The 14,918-nt window shown below is 43.1% G+C and overlaps 1 pseudogene; it reads left to right on the forward strand.

Annotated features, from left to right (window-relative positions):
• The first annotated feature begins 5,578 nt into the window (after positions 1 to 5,578).
• Positions 5,579 to 14,918, forward strand: part of LOC149182985 (phenylacetaldehyde reductase pseudogene) — a 156,959-nt pseudogene continuing 147,619 nt past the window's right edge.

Genomic DNA, 14,918 nt, shown 5'->3' on the forward strand with positions numbered 1-14,918 from the left:
TGACAGAAGGGCTCATTCTAGGGCACTACATCTCAGCAGCTGGCATCCAGGTAGACCCGGCTAAAATTCAGATTCTTTTGCTCATCCCTACTCCCACTACTCAAACAGAGGTACGCAGTTTCCTTGGATTTTCTGGGTATTACAGACGATTTATAGAACAATACTCATGTATTGCTGCACCTCTATATGCTTTAACTGGCAATGTTGATTTCTTGTGGACAGAAAAATGCAACCAGGCTTTTAAGGAATTAAAGAACCTGTTGTCAATAGCTCCAGTCCTTCGAGGACCCAACTGGAATTTGCCATTTCAAATCTCAACTGATGCCTCGGACACAGCAATTGGTGCAGTCCTGGGACAAGAAGAGGATAAGAAGCCATATGCTATTTACTATATCAACAAAAATTTATCCTCTGCCGAACTCAATTATACTGTTACCGAAAAGGAATTCCTGGCTGTAATACATGCTGTTAACAAATTTAGACATTATATTACAGGCTATCCTGTTGTGTTATATACAGATCATTCTGCTATCAAATATTTGGCAAATAAACCTGTTACGAATGCTAGAATAACCAGGTGGTTGATCTTATTGCAGGAGTTCGACATCACAATCAAGGATCGACCTGGCAAGGAGAACCCTGTAGCTGATTTCCTCTCACGGATACCAAAAGCAGTCGAAACAGCAGCAGTGCAAGATCAATTCCCTGACGAGCACCTTTTTGTTGTTGCTGTTCGAACACCCTGGTATGCAGATGTCGCCAATTACCTCGCAGTTGGTAAGTTACCAAAACACTTAACCCCTCAGGAACGCAAGCAGATTGTTCAGAAGAGCACTCGCTTTTCATGGATTGGAGGCCATTTGTTCCATACAGGGGCAGACATGCAAATCAGAAGGTGTATTCGAGAAGACGAAATCTTCGACATTCTAAAAGCTTGCCATGACGGGCCATGCGGGGGACATTTCGCTGAAAAAAGAATAGCACATAAAGTATTGCAGACCGGATACTATTGGCCTAAAATCTTCAAGGATGCGAAAAAATTTGCACAAGCCTGTGACAGCTGCCAGCGAGCAGGAAAACCTGGCCAAGCCGATGAGATGCCTCTGAGACCACAATTGGTCATTGAGCCATTCGAACGATGGGCTCTGGACTTCGTTGGGCCCATCAATCCATCATCAAATCAGAGGACATACATTCTGGTGGCGACAGACTATGTTACTAAATGGGTCGAGGCCGAATCATTACCTAGGGCTACAGAAGACTCTGTGATACAATTCTTGTTCCATTTGTTTGTACGTTATGGACTTCCGAGAGAATTAATCACCGATGGTGGACCACAATTTGTTGGAAATAAATTAGCTGCAACACTTAACAATTACCATGTCCAACATAAGATTACTACCCCATACCATCTCCAGGCAAATGGGCAAGTAGAAAGTAGTAATAAGGTAATAGAATCAATTTTAACAAAAGCCATTGCATCGCATCGGCGAGATTGGGCCGCTCGATTACCTGAGGCACTGTGGGCCTACAGAACCACATGGAGAAGCACTACAGGCTATTCACCCTATCAATTAGTGTTTGGAAAGCAGCCAATTTTCCCCATAGAATTCGAAATCCGAACGCTACGAACTGCACAGGAAGTCGGCCTAGATCTGAGTGAGGCACAAATCAATCGATTACAGCAGATTAATGAATTAGACGAAATCAGGCTCTCTGCATTACAGAATACAACATTGATTCAACAACAGTGGGCTAAATGGCACGATGCACTTATCAAGAATAAAGTCTTTCATGAAGGAGACTGGGCTCTGTTATACGACACTCGGTTTCAGGATTTCCCGGGGAAACTTCAGACTCGATGGCTAGGACCATACGAAATCCAGAAGGTACACGATAATGGGACCCTTACCTTGGTCACAATTGACGGTTCTGGATATGCATTCAAAGTAAATGGCCACCGAGTTCGCCTTTATCGAAAGCCACTCACTCGGGAATCCTTCTGTCAACAGTTGCGACAAGATACTGATATGAAAATTTTAGGAGAGGAAGCGCAATATTCCTCACCTATAGCTTAAGAAATTCATTTCATAACCTGTACATAACATATTGTATATATGTTTCCTTGATTTTTTTTTCCAAGTGTTTTTGCTGTTCCCTTGCGAAAAGGAACAGCACTGGTGTGTTTTGTTGTTCCTTTGCGAAAAGGAACAGCACTTGTGTGTCTTGCTGTTCCTTTGCGAAAAGGAACAGCACTTGTGTGTTTTGTTGTGCCTTTGCGAAAAGGAACAGCACTGGTGTGTTTTGTTGTTCCTTTGTGAAAAGGAACAACATTTGTGTGTTTTGATGTTCCTTTGCGAAAAGGAACAGCACTGGTGTGTTTTGCTGTTCCTTTGCGAAAAGGAACAACACTTGTGTGTTTTGTTGTTCCTTTGCGAAAAGGAACAGCACTGGTGTGTTTTGCTGTTCCTTTGCGAAAAGGAACAGCACTTGTGTGTTTTGCTGTTCCTTTGCGAAAAGGAACAACACTGGTGTGTTTTGCTGTTCCCTTGCGAAAAGGAACAACATTTGTGTGTTTTGCTGTTCCTTTGCGAAAAGGAACAGCACTATGTGTTTTGCTGTTCCTTTGCGAAAAGGAACAACACTTGTGTGTTTTGCTGTTCCTTTGCGAAAAGGAACAACACTTGGGTGTTTTGTTGTTCCTTTGTGAAAAGGAACAGCACTTGTGTGTCTTGCTGTTCCTTTGCGAAAAGGAACAGCACTTGTGTGTCTTGCTGTTCCTTTGTGAAAAGGAATAGCACTTGTGTGTTTTGTTGTTCCTTTGCGAAAAGGAACAGCACTTGTGTGTTTTGCTGTTCCTTTGCGAAAAGGAACAGCACTTGTGTGTTTTGCTGTTCCTTTGCGAAAAGGAACAACACTTGAGTGTGTCTGCTGTTCCTTGTCAAAAGGAATAGCATTTGAGTGTCTTTGTTGTTCCTTTCTCAAAAGGAACAACATTTGCGATTTTCAGTTGCTCCGCTCAAAGAAATGGTATCCTATGAATGAATTCTTCTCTCAGGAATGCCATTGTCATGTTTTCGTCCTTATGGAGGATGCTTTGCGACCATGGTTTCCTCAATCTTTTAGATACAGCAATGAACTTATGCCGTGAACATAAACCATGAGATACCGAAATCAGCACATCATTAATCGCTATCACTATGAAGCCAGTATGTATAAAAGAACAAGAGGAGGGACGTGAACTTTTAATCTTCACTGTCATTGTCATTTACCGGTACCATTGTTATTGGCAATCTTTATCATGACGATTTCCCTAAAAATCTTTTTTTCTGATCACTACTTGGGAGTAAGAACGAATGATTTATATCTATTTGTTGGGATCGTCATACTTCTTCCACCATTCCCCACTCTTAAGGAGTGCGGAACCACCCTGATGTGAAAATAAACAAGAGAGATGCTCTGCAAAAGAAAACAAAAACAAAATATTAAAGTTGTCGAATGCAGGATAGGAGGTCTCATCCAGAGCCGACCTACCATGATCATAAGGGTGGAAGCGAAGTGGCATTCCCATAATGGCCACCACACCAGGGATATGGTCCAAAAATAAATTAACAAGAAAATCTTGGAACAGGAGGTCTCATCGCGAGCCGGCCTGACCACGTTTCGCGCCTACCTTGTGAATGGCATTATGACTATCTGGTCACCAAGCCAGCATAATGGCCTACATTTTGACAAAGCACTCTTCAGAATATACACAAAGGATCATGGTTCCGGAGGGTGAGATAAACAACTCTGCCAAGGTTATGAACACTTGTTGGCAGCAGAGCTCTATTAATGGCATCGAAGTCGTAATATTTACACCAACAGGTATGATATTAAAATCTTTCTGTCTCTTATATCCTTTGCATGTATCATATTTCACACCCCGATATATCTATCGCATGAACATTACCACCGATCATGGCAACGGAACTTACAATGACTGCTGGAGACTTCGTACAGTTGACAGACGTCCAATTCCCCGGTTCCTCATTATATCACGCAGGCTTATATAAAACACGATCCACCTTTTTGCCTCGGTTTCGGCATTTCGTTGTTCTTTTACAACATGGCATACTTTCATATGATGTACTTGATGATTACACTCCCGACTGGCTGCTGCTCCTCTCTTTGACGGCTGTGGGTAGCCTATCAGATCGCGGGGGGGGGGAAGTAACCTCATTACTCCATGGATTACGTGGCTGCATACCATTCGGGCAATATAATGTACAAGGAAATAGCATGATTTAACGGTATGATGCTTCCATCTCACGGAGACTGCCGTCCACGATTTTTTCTTTTTGTTGCATGCCCTGTGTAGTCCTTTCCTAAATTGGCATCGATCATCCCTTTTGCGTCGTAAATTCCGCAAACAGTTGCTGTTCCATTTCTGAGTCTATTTCTGAGTTGAATCATGGGCGGAAAGACGGTCCGTAGTGAACCTCACAAGCTGATAGTCTCCGATGCTGCTCGCAAAATCCTGGAAAACGCAGGATGGTTGAATTACTTCAACCGCCTGCAAGAATCAAACGAAGCAGTAGCGTTGGAATTCCTGCAGAATTTGCAGGAAAACTACTCCGTAGTAGGAGGAAAGCGGATAGAGGTTACAGAGGATATCATCGCGGAAGTCTCAGGATTACCAGCTGCTGGACCCAAATGGACGCCGAAGAAGGAGAGATTACAAAAAGCTATGGAAATTTTCCAGGACGAAGGCCAAAGCTTGACAGTCAAAGGGAAAGGAGTTCTGCCGGCAGCACTAGGGGAACCCTGGACCGAGCTAGCGAAGACAGTACAAAGCTATATCACCTGCGAAGGGAGAAAAGATGTGGTAAGACCTTGTCACCTGAAACTCTTAGCTATTTTAAAAGGAAAATGTTCTGTAAATCTCCCTGCACTTTTAAATTCGTTACTGCATGGTGCGGCCCAAAGCCTGAAAAAGGCCCAGCACATAGATACAGTCGTTAGCCACCATGGGCTGATTCGGTTGATAGTAAGCCATGGTCTCACTCAACAGCAAAGCACTTGGGAGGAATTGGTCGCAATAGTCGAAGGGGGATCGGCTGCACCACCCCCAAAACCTGAACAATCCTCTAGCACACCGGAACGATTAGAGAAACGCAAGAAGTCAGCAGCAGAGAGACATGCCGCTTCAAAACGGAAGCAACCTCCTGATACGCCAGAACAACCTGAGAAACTCGCAGAACCTACTGATACTCCCGACCAACTTGAGAGGCCAAGGAAGTCAGCTCGGCTGGCCCGGATACGAGGAAGGTTGGAAAGAATTCAGGGAACAACGGCCCAGCCAATTGAAATTGTGGATGAACCTCCAGAATCAGAGGGAAGACCCTCCGAAGGAAATGCTGAGCAATCGGAGGCCGAGACTGACCAGCCGGAAGGAGAAATTGAAAAAGGACATGAACCCTCTGAGGGAGAAGAGGCCACCAAACAGGGCAATCAGGAAGAAGAAATTGCATAGCCAGGGGGCAGCCCGTTACAAGACCCTCCAAGTGAGGAGGAATTGGCAGCAGTTCTGGCCAATATGGGAGAATATGGCCAAGACTCCAGCACAGGAGGTGTCCCTGACGGTCCCACAGAAGGAGAATTACCCGAGGAAATGCATGCAGAAGAGGCAGGGGGAGAAAACCTGCCTGGATATGTTAATGAAATGGAAGATAACAATCTGGGACAATCTGTCCCCGGGATGCCGGAAGATATCACAGATAAAGAGGACGCAAGCTTGAGAACCAAACCCTCTGCCGAAACAAGGGAAATTGCGAAATTAAGGAAGAAGCAGCAGAGGTTGCTGGGCACTATAGCCAGACTCCGGCAGCAAATTCGAATGCTGAAAGCCAGTCTGAGGATACAAAAGACTGCAGGGAAAAGGAAGAGGACCACGGTAGCAAGAACCCCAAGGATAAGAATTCGCTTTGATGGACAAAACCCCATCAGGAGACCTATTGTCGAGGAACAGTCTGCTGTTCCAAGTAATAATGAGGAACAGGGTGCTATTCCAAATGACATGGAGGAACAAACTGCTGTTCCAAATAGCGCGGAGGGACAGACTGTTGTTCCATCTGGCCTTGAAGAACGAATGGATATTCCAATGGAACAGCAAGAGGCTCTGATGGCAGGAAGACCACAGCAACCCTTCGTTCGCATTAAGAAGGAAACAGAAAACAAAGAAGTCCAAACAGAAGCACCACCCTCGGGCGTAATTCGGGTCCGAAACTCAAAGCAACGTAATAAGAAGGTCCAGATTAAACTCCCAGCCTCTACGGCTGTGTGGAAGAAGGACCCAAAAACCAGAACCTTGCATAAGATGATGAAGGAAGCCCAGCAAGAAGCCGAGCAATTGCGAGAACAGACAGTCCCCAAGGAAAGATACGAAGAGCTCCAACAACAACTTTGAGACATTAGCCAGTCCGAGAGCCAGGCCTTTGAAGGATGGCAGAAGGAGCAGGAAAAGGTCGCTAAGGTAACTCGTCAATTAGATAGTGTTGTTAAGCAGATGGACACCGTGTGTTCCTTATATAATGATGTTTTGACTTGTAGGGCCCCTGCTAAAAACTATGCTTTATTTTTGCTTGAACGATATCTGAGATTGAAAATAAAAGCCGTTAGGGCAGGAGCACCTATCCACATCAACACTGTTAATGATTTTATAGACTGTTGCAAGCACTATGGAGTTAGAGTTCAAAGGTTATTATGCGAGTTTTATCTGCACAATCTTGTGCTAGACCAGGAAACTGACTTAAATCCTGGCCCTTTTGTTGGCGATATACAATTCCAAGCCTTCATCTCATTTGGGGTTAATCAGGTGAAATCGCTCAGAGCTTATAACACCTTTCAGAGACAAGAAAATAGCCTAGACTTATGGATACGAGCTGAACCTAGAGACCCAGTGACGCTATGGAGAAAGCATAGGAGTCTCATAAGGACCCCAGGAGTCATTGAGATAATAGGGCCCATGCACGAAGACTTGATCCGAAACGGTCTGGAATATTTCCTGACTATTAAAGATCTTGCCCTCGATGCTGCAAAATTTCGATACCGGACTTCTAGTCCAAGCATCCAGCTCAGGGAACCATTCAAATATGAGAATTTTGAGCTGGCTGCCAGCCAGTTGAACCTTTATGGGGAACGGATTCTGCAAGCAGGGCCATCCTGGTTAGGGTATCGATTTCGCAGTCCAATTATTTGGCACCCTGCACCCGGATATCAGGCCTTATATGAGATGCCTGCAGATCAAATAGACCAGTTCTTTGACCATCTAGTTGCTCATCATGGTTGCCGGCCTCCTCACGAGATCCCTTCTCTGGCCTATTCTCTCACCGCCTTGCATCTCAACTACAATGTTTTCATGAGGCCATGAAACAGGGTAAGCAGGGGGGTGTGTGGAGCACCTGGAAGGTATGCTTTTGACTAGCAATCTAGTGGTTTTTCAATAATAGTTGTAACCTTTTCTGCATTATGAGTTCAAAGAAGATAAAGGGTTTTGATAAAATGTGCAACAATCGATAAAGGAAGCTTAAGTGCTAATGATTGACGTTTTCTATGCAGGAAGACGTGAAAACAAAGGATCGGCGATTGAAAGCAAGAAGCAAAGGGAAAATAACTACTGTCCTGCCAACAGGGAACCAGATGTGGACAAGATCAAGTAAAATTAGAGCCGAATAGCCCAGAGAAAGAAAGCGGGATACTGAGACGGAGAACGCAAGAAGGGAAAGAGAAGAATCGAACGATTAGTGAATCCCTCAGGATCTTTGATCCTGAGGGATCACTGCTTTAAGTTATCTTTTGATTATCTAGATACCTCCGTCATTTCTGTTATATAAAGGCACCACGCCATTGAATGGAGGAGGACTGTTTTTGTAATTTTCAATTCCAGAACCAACTGTAATCATTGAGTCTCTCTGAGCCCTGACGTTGTTATACTTTTGCTGATGTGATTAATATAAAAGACTTGGTGTTCATTTCGTCTCTGCATCTGGAGTAACTTCAGGCGGCGTTCCATTGGTAGCCAAGGGCCCAGCTCCGAAGGACACTTGCTTTTGTATTATTATACTGTGTGTTTTGTTTATTTCCATTATTTCAGTAATATGATACATCTTTTATGTGATATGCTATGTGTCATTATAACTGACATCTGAATGAGTCCTTTTATCTCATGTCTCTGCATTGTATAAGTGGATCTATTCGAATTACATCTTGCAGCTATTTATGTAGCGGAATGTTGGTATGAATGTATTTCTATCAGATCCATGTGAAATAGTATTTGTAAGACTTGAAAGCAATATTACTTCATTCAGGAACATAGTCGTATCATCCATTATTCTCAGATTGTTGTAGTAGTAGAGAACGTGTACATACGGTTGAGGATTGTTGTTCCATTATTGTTGTTCCATTATTGCTGTTCCATTTATCATTGCTGTTCCATTTATTATTGTTGTTCCATTTATTACTGTTGTTCCATTATTGCTGTTCCATTTCTTTACTGTTGTTCCATTTCCAGATTGTTGTTCCATTTTACTTTTCGCTGCTTGATTTACCTGCCTTTGCTGTTCATTAGTGTGAGAGCAGGCCTAAGGCTGTTGTGAGCCTCAGCAAGACGCTGCTTAGCCCCAGACCTATAAGTCCATGCTTTGATTTCCTTTCCTTATCAGTTTCTAAAGGGATGGGTTATTGTTTCCGTACCCTTGACTAATCAACTACCTTGTGTGATTTTATCTTTCGGTTTAGTTTCGTTACAGCTTAGCATCTGTTTCCTTTCAAATCATTAGGACACTATACTACTAAGCATTACTCGGACAAACAACCTCTGATTGAGTTACTCCTTGCAATAACAAAACGTTCCCGGATTGACTTATTAATGTGGGATAATTAGCGGTGTGAGAGACCCTAGTTACAGCTCTACAAATATCATGCCCAACTAGCCACCCATTCATTTCAATCCTATGCTCAACCACAGCCTCAGTGGAATGCATCTCATCAAGAGTGGAGGCCCCAGTACAACTCTCTTCCCACTCTTTTGCCTCCACCACCTGCCCAACCACTACCATTACCCCCTACTCCACCAAAGCAACCCCAAATGCCTGCCCAGCCAAATCCGAACCCAAACAACAAACAAGATCAACAAGTGTATATTGGGGAACCTTCATGCCTAACTTATGCTATCGAGATTCAGGAAATTAACTTGTGATCTGGGAAAGTTCTCCCAAATAGCCAGCCTCAAACTAGGTAGGTTGAGGATGATAAAGAGGAAATCAAACCTAAAGCAAATCCACCCTTTCCTAAGAGACTATCCGTGACAGTTCAGCCTACCCCAGAAGAAACTGAACTCCTGAGATAATTGAAGCATTTATGTGTAAATATACCACTACTTTAAGCCATAAAAGATGTACCTATCTACAATAGGTTGATCAAATAGAAGTGCTTTAGGCATCCAAGAAGGCGAAAGAGAGATGCCCCAACCATCAATGTCATAGGATAATTGTCCAACCTAATGTTAGGGCAGGTAATCTGTCCAAAGTATCTTGACCCTGGAAGCCCAATAGTTGATGTCCACATCAATGGCACCATGATCCCACACACCTTGTTTGGTGTGGGAGCTGCCATAAATGTGATGACAAAGGACAAAATGCTCAAACTTAACCTCCAGGGCTCCTTGAGGAAGACCACGACCATGCTACAGCTAGCAGACCACTCCATCATGACCCCTGAGGGCATTGTGGAAGATGTGATGGTCCCCATTGATTCTTGGGAGTACCCTGCTGATTTCTTAGTTCTCCAGCCAAAGGCAAAGCTCACTGGGTATCCCCTCATTCTGGGAAGACCCTGGTTGGCTGCTGTCGATGCCTACATCAGCTGTCGAGGTGGGAACATGACTATAAAGAATGAGCAAATGTCCAAGCAATTAATCTTATATCCTCCTGCCCAAGCCTTGCTAGAACATGATCTACCTCTCTAGTTGGAGGAGGAAGATGAGGATGGAGTTTTTTCCACACCACTTTGTACATTAGAAACTGCCATGGGGGGAAAATCGCAAGATGAGGATGATATGATCAAAAATTTGATTCAGAATCCACCTCCTAGTGTATCACAATTAGAGGACATAGTAAGAGAAACCCAGAAAAACCCCTCAACTGATCCCTGTGCGGTCGACTCCACTTCTCTCTGTGTTAAGAATATAGAGTTCAACCCCGAAAGAACCTTGAAAATCAATCCATCCCTATCCACTTCTTAAGAGAAGGAACTGTGTAGCCTGCTGAGAAAACACCTAGATGCCTTCGGCTGGAGTTATAAGGAGATGAAGGGAGTGCACCCTTCACTATGTACTCATCATATATACATCAAGGAGGATTGCAAGCCAGTCAGACAGCCTCAAAGGAGGATGAACCCAGCACTTAAAGATATTGTTAAGGAAGAACTGTAGAAATTTCTTGATGCAGGATTCATCTATCCCATCTCTGATAGTGAATGGGTCTCTCCTTTGGTGCTAGTGCCAAAGAAAAATGGTAAGTGGAGAATATGTGTCGACTATTGGGAATTGAACAAAGCCACTAAAAAGGACCATTTTCCTTTACCTTTCATAGATCAAGTATTAGACGGTCTGGCAGGGAAAAAGTTTTTTTCTTTCCTAGATGGGTTTAGCGCATACAATCAGATTCAAATCAGCCTGAAATACCAATATAAGACCACTTTGACTTGTCCATGGGGTACCTTTGCATATCAGGTCCTTCATTTTGGTTTGCGCAATGCTCCATCCACTTTCCAAAGAGCGGTATTGAGTATATTTTCTGAACTGGTTCATGATGCGGTAGAAATATACATGGATGATTTTACTCCTTATAGATCTGACTTTCAGGAAGCTTTATCTAACCTAGGAAAAGTTCGAGACAAATGTATTGAGATGAACCTATCCCTCAGTCCAAAAAAATGTGACTTTTTGATGACTGAAGGGACCGTGTTAGGTCATGCAATATCTCAATGAGGACTGCAGGTGGACCCCAACAAAATTGCCATCATCCAAAGGGTCCCACCTCCTTAGAAGGTGAGAGATGTCAGAAGTTTCCTAGGCTCAGCCGGATATTATAGAAGATTCATTAAAGATTTCAACAAGCTAGCCTCTCCTTTGTTTGGCCTTTTAGGCAAAGATGTTGAGTTCATATGGTTGGAAAATCGTCAAGAAGCCTTAGAAACCTTGAAGAGCAAGCTAGTGACTGCCCCAATTCTCAGAGGCCCAAACTGGGCCCTACCTTTCCACATTCACAAAGATGCCTCAAACAAAGCAATAGTAGTAGCCTTAGGACAAATTGATGAAAAGATACCTTATGTCATATACTTTATAAGCAAAAACTTGTCAAAGGCAGAGTTAAACTATGCAGTGACCGAGAAGGAACTCCTAGCTGTCGTGCATTCCTTAAACAAATTCAGACATTATATCATAGGCTATCAAACCTCTGTGCACACTAATCATGCTACAATTAGATATTTAATGAACAAACCAGATGTAAATGCTCACATTATTAGATGGTTGCTTTTAATGTAGCAGTTTGATTTGACCATTATTGATAAGCCTGGTAAAGAAAATGTTATTGTTGACATTTTGTCTAGAGTAAATTTGCCTACAGGTGAAGAAGGAATGGTGGATGACCAAATTCCAGATGAACATCTGTTTGCTATCTCAGTACTCTCTCCATGGTTTGGTAATATAGAAAACTACTTGGTTTCAGCACAGTTCCCACCACACCTATCCTCAAAAGAGAAGAGCAAGATAGTGAGGAAAAGCACGCCTTTCACCTGGATTGGGGGAAATCTCTTCAAACTTGACCCAGATCAGATCTTGAGAAGATGTTTCAGGGAGGAGGAAGTCTTTGAAATCCTCCTGACCTATCATGATGGGCCTTCTGGAGGTTATTTTGCAGCAAAAATAACTACCTTCAAGATACTGCAAGTAGGCTACTACTGGCCCATTCTTCATCAGGATGTGAGGAGATATACCAGCCAGTGTGATCAGTGTCAGAGGATGGGGAAACCTACACCAAAGGATAAGATGCCCATGCAACCTCAAGTGACCTTTGAGCCATTTGAGAAGTGGGTCATGGACTTTGTGGGTCCTATCAGCCCTCGTTCAAAGTAGAAACAATACATCATTATGTGCATCGATTACCTAAACAAGTGGGCAGAGACAAAAGCAATCAAAGCAACGAAAGAGGAAAAAGTAGCTGAGTTTTTGAGAGACAACATATTCTACAAGTTTAGTTATCCAAGAGAGTTGGTCACAGATAAAGGTAGTCAGTTCACTTCCAATTTGATTGAAGACTTGCTCACACATCATAGAATCAAGCACAGGACTTCGACCCTTACCATCGACAAGCCAATGGGAAGGTGGAGGTCACTAATAGAGCATTGGAAGGGATCCTGACAAAGGTAGTGAGAAGTCGTAGAAAAGACTGGGAAGACAGATTAGTTGAGGCTACTTGGGCCTACAACACAACATGGAAGACCACCACAGGATTCACACCCTGTGAGCTGGTCTATGAGAAGAAGGCTTTGCTGTCAATAGAATTTGAATTCAATACCCTAAAGATGGAAGCTTAGCTAGACCTAGACCTCATCCCTACACAAAAAGAAAGATTACTTTAGCTCAATGGATTGGATGAACACAGAATGCAGGCCCTTATCCATACAGAGGTAGTTCAGCTTCAGAGAAAAATATGGCATGACAAAAATATCAAGGAGAAGCAATTCTAAGAGGGAGATTGGGAACTAATCTATGATTCAAGATACAAAGATTTCAAGGGAAAGCTAAGGACAAGATGGCTGGGACCCTACACTGTGGAGAAATGCAATGACAATGGTTTAGTTCTGATCAGAACCATTGATGATGAAGCCATCCCCATGCTTGTTAATGGACACCGGTTGAAAGTCTACAAGAAACCCCTCTCCAAGCGAGAGTTCATTGAAGATTTGAATAAGACAGTGATGGTAGTGGAGCATGTCTTAGCCTCCACTTCACCCACTCACTGAAGAAAAAGAAAAAATAAAAAATAAGGACTCAAGTGAAAACCTCCATGAGGTGCTTGAGTCCAATCATTGGGTTAAAAACCTCTTCTAAGGTAGCCCAATGATGTCAAAAAAAAAAAAGAGAGAGAGAAAAATAAGATCCCTAGGTGAAAACCTCCCTTGGAGGCACCTAGGGCAGGCAATTAGGGTGAAAACCTCCCTGAGGCACCCTAGTTGTTTTCAAAAAAAAAAGAAATAAGAGAAAAATAAAAATGAATTTTCATTTGCATTGCAGGTTTGCAGGAGGACTACAGGAAGCAGCAGAAGGTGCTAAGGGAGCCTTGAAACCAATACCAGAACCTATCTTACCTTCCCACACCTTTCTCCATCATTCTTGGCATTTATTTCACCTCACTGTGCTTCTTTTTCAAGAACTGTGTTTTCTACAAGAGGCTTTGTGTTTTCTACAGGAGGCTCCTGTAGGAATTACAGAGAGCCAGAAATGGGTATAAAAGGTAGTTTGAGGGACAGGGAAGCTTCATAAAGAACCTATAAACCCTCCTACAGTCTTCAAACCTCCTTTCCATCATTTCTGAGCCTGCATCACACCCCAAGCATCATTCTTCTTCCTGTCCAAGAAAAACACAGAAAAAACAGTTTTCAGGAAAAGAAAAAACACAAAAAATAAGAGAGGAAACAACACCATCCACCTCACCTGAAGCCTACCTATTACCTCTCCATCTCTATCTACATCTCTGGCATCATCCTCATAGCTCCAAGAACAGAAGCAAGAGAGTGCAAACATGAAGGTTGAAGAAGACACCTGAAGCTCAGATCCAGCTAGAGAAGAACCTGCACAAGACACAGCCACACATCGGCAAGCAGAGAGCATGCATAAAAAAAAACAAAGGCATGCAACAGAGAGAGAGAGCCATAATACCTCACAGCAAATACATTCGGATCTCAGGTAAGTAACTAACCCGCTCCTCTATTTGCATTTGTGTAATTAGAAGGCATGCAAAAGCAACAATATGGTTGAGGTTGAACAAGGGAAAGGTGTCCAGTTAACTTGGCCACCTTCATATAGTTGACTCCACTCATCAAAAGATGTCAGCCACACGTGCGCATAGTCAAACTCAAGAAAGATGTCAAGGACAGGGAGTGGAGGAAGTGTGAACTCCGATGCAATCATAAGGGATGATTATGAGGAGGCGCCATGATGATAAGGCAAGTGGGGACCAATGGTCTGAATATGGCCAACATATACTATGCCATCTCACTCTCCATCACCAGAAATATCCATAAAGGGTAATCAATACTCCTCCCCGAGCACTCTCACCACCTTTTCCTTCATTGTCTCCTCGAAACTCAGCTACAATAGTCTCCTCGTGCCCCCATAGCCTCGTAACCATCGTTCTCCATTGATATCTCCCATATTCTTTCTCTCAGAGTTTTCTATAGGAGCACTTACAGGTTCTACAGGAGAACCTACAGGAATTCTACAGGAGGGACAACAGTCTTCTACAAGAGGGGCAGTGAGTTGTTTTGAAGGGAGAAAACATGGGCTTTAGCACGATTTTCGGTATGAGGAGGTAGGTTACATGCACGCCCCCATTGAATATCAACATATGCAAGAAGTGGTTTAAATTTGAGGAAATAAAGCCTTTAGCAGGAGGAAATACATAAAAAATTTCTGTTTAAAAAAAGAAAGAAAAAAAACACAGTCTCCTCTGTTTCTCTGTTTTTCTCCAAAAATATTTGTCTCCATCTCCACATTTGGTTTCCCAAAGAAGTATAAACAAAATGACAAAAGGATTTATGAGGAAGAAGCCCACCAACTCCTCCAGGCTCCATGCACATCCCCAAGTAGTGGA

This window comes from Pinus tabuliformis, chromosome 3_2, assembly GCF_031772625.1.
Source record: "Pinus tabuliformis cultivar Carrire ecotype Pingquan chromosome 3_2, CPIR1, whole genome shotgun sequence".
In the NCBI taxonomy this organism is placed as follows: domain Eukaryota; kingdom Viridiplantae; phylum Streptophyta; class Pinopsida; order Pinales; family Pinaceae; genus Pinus; species Pinus tabuliformis.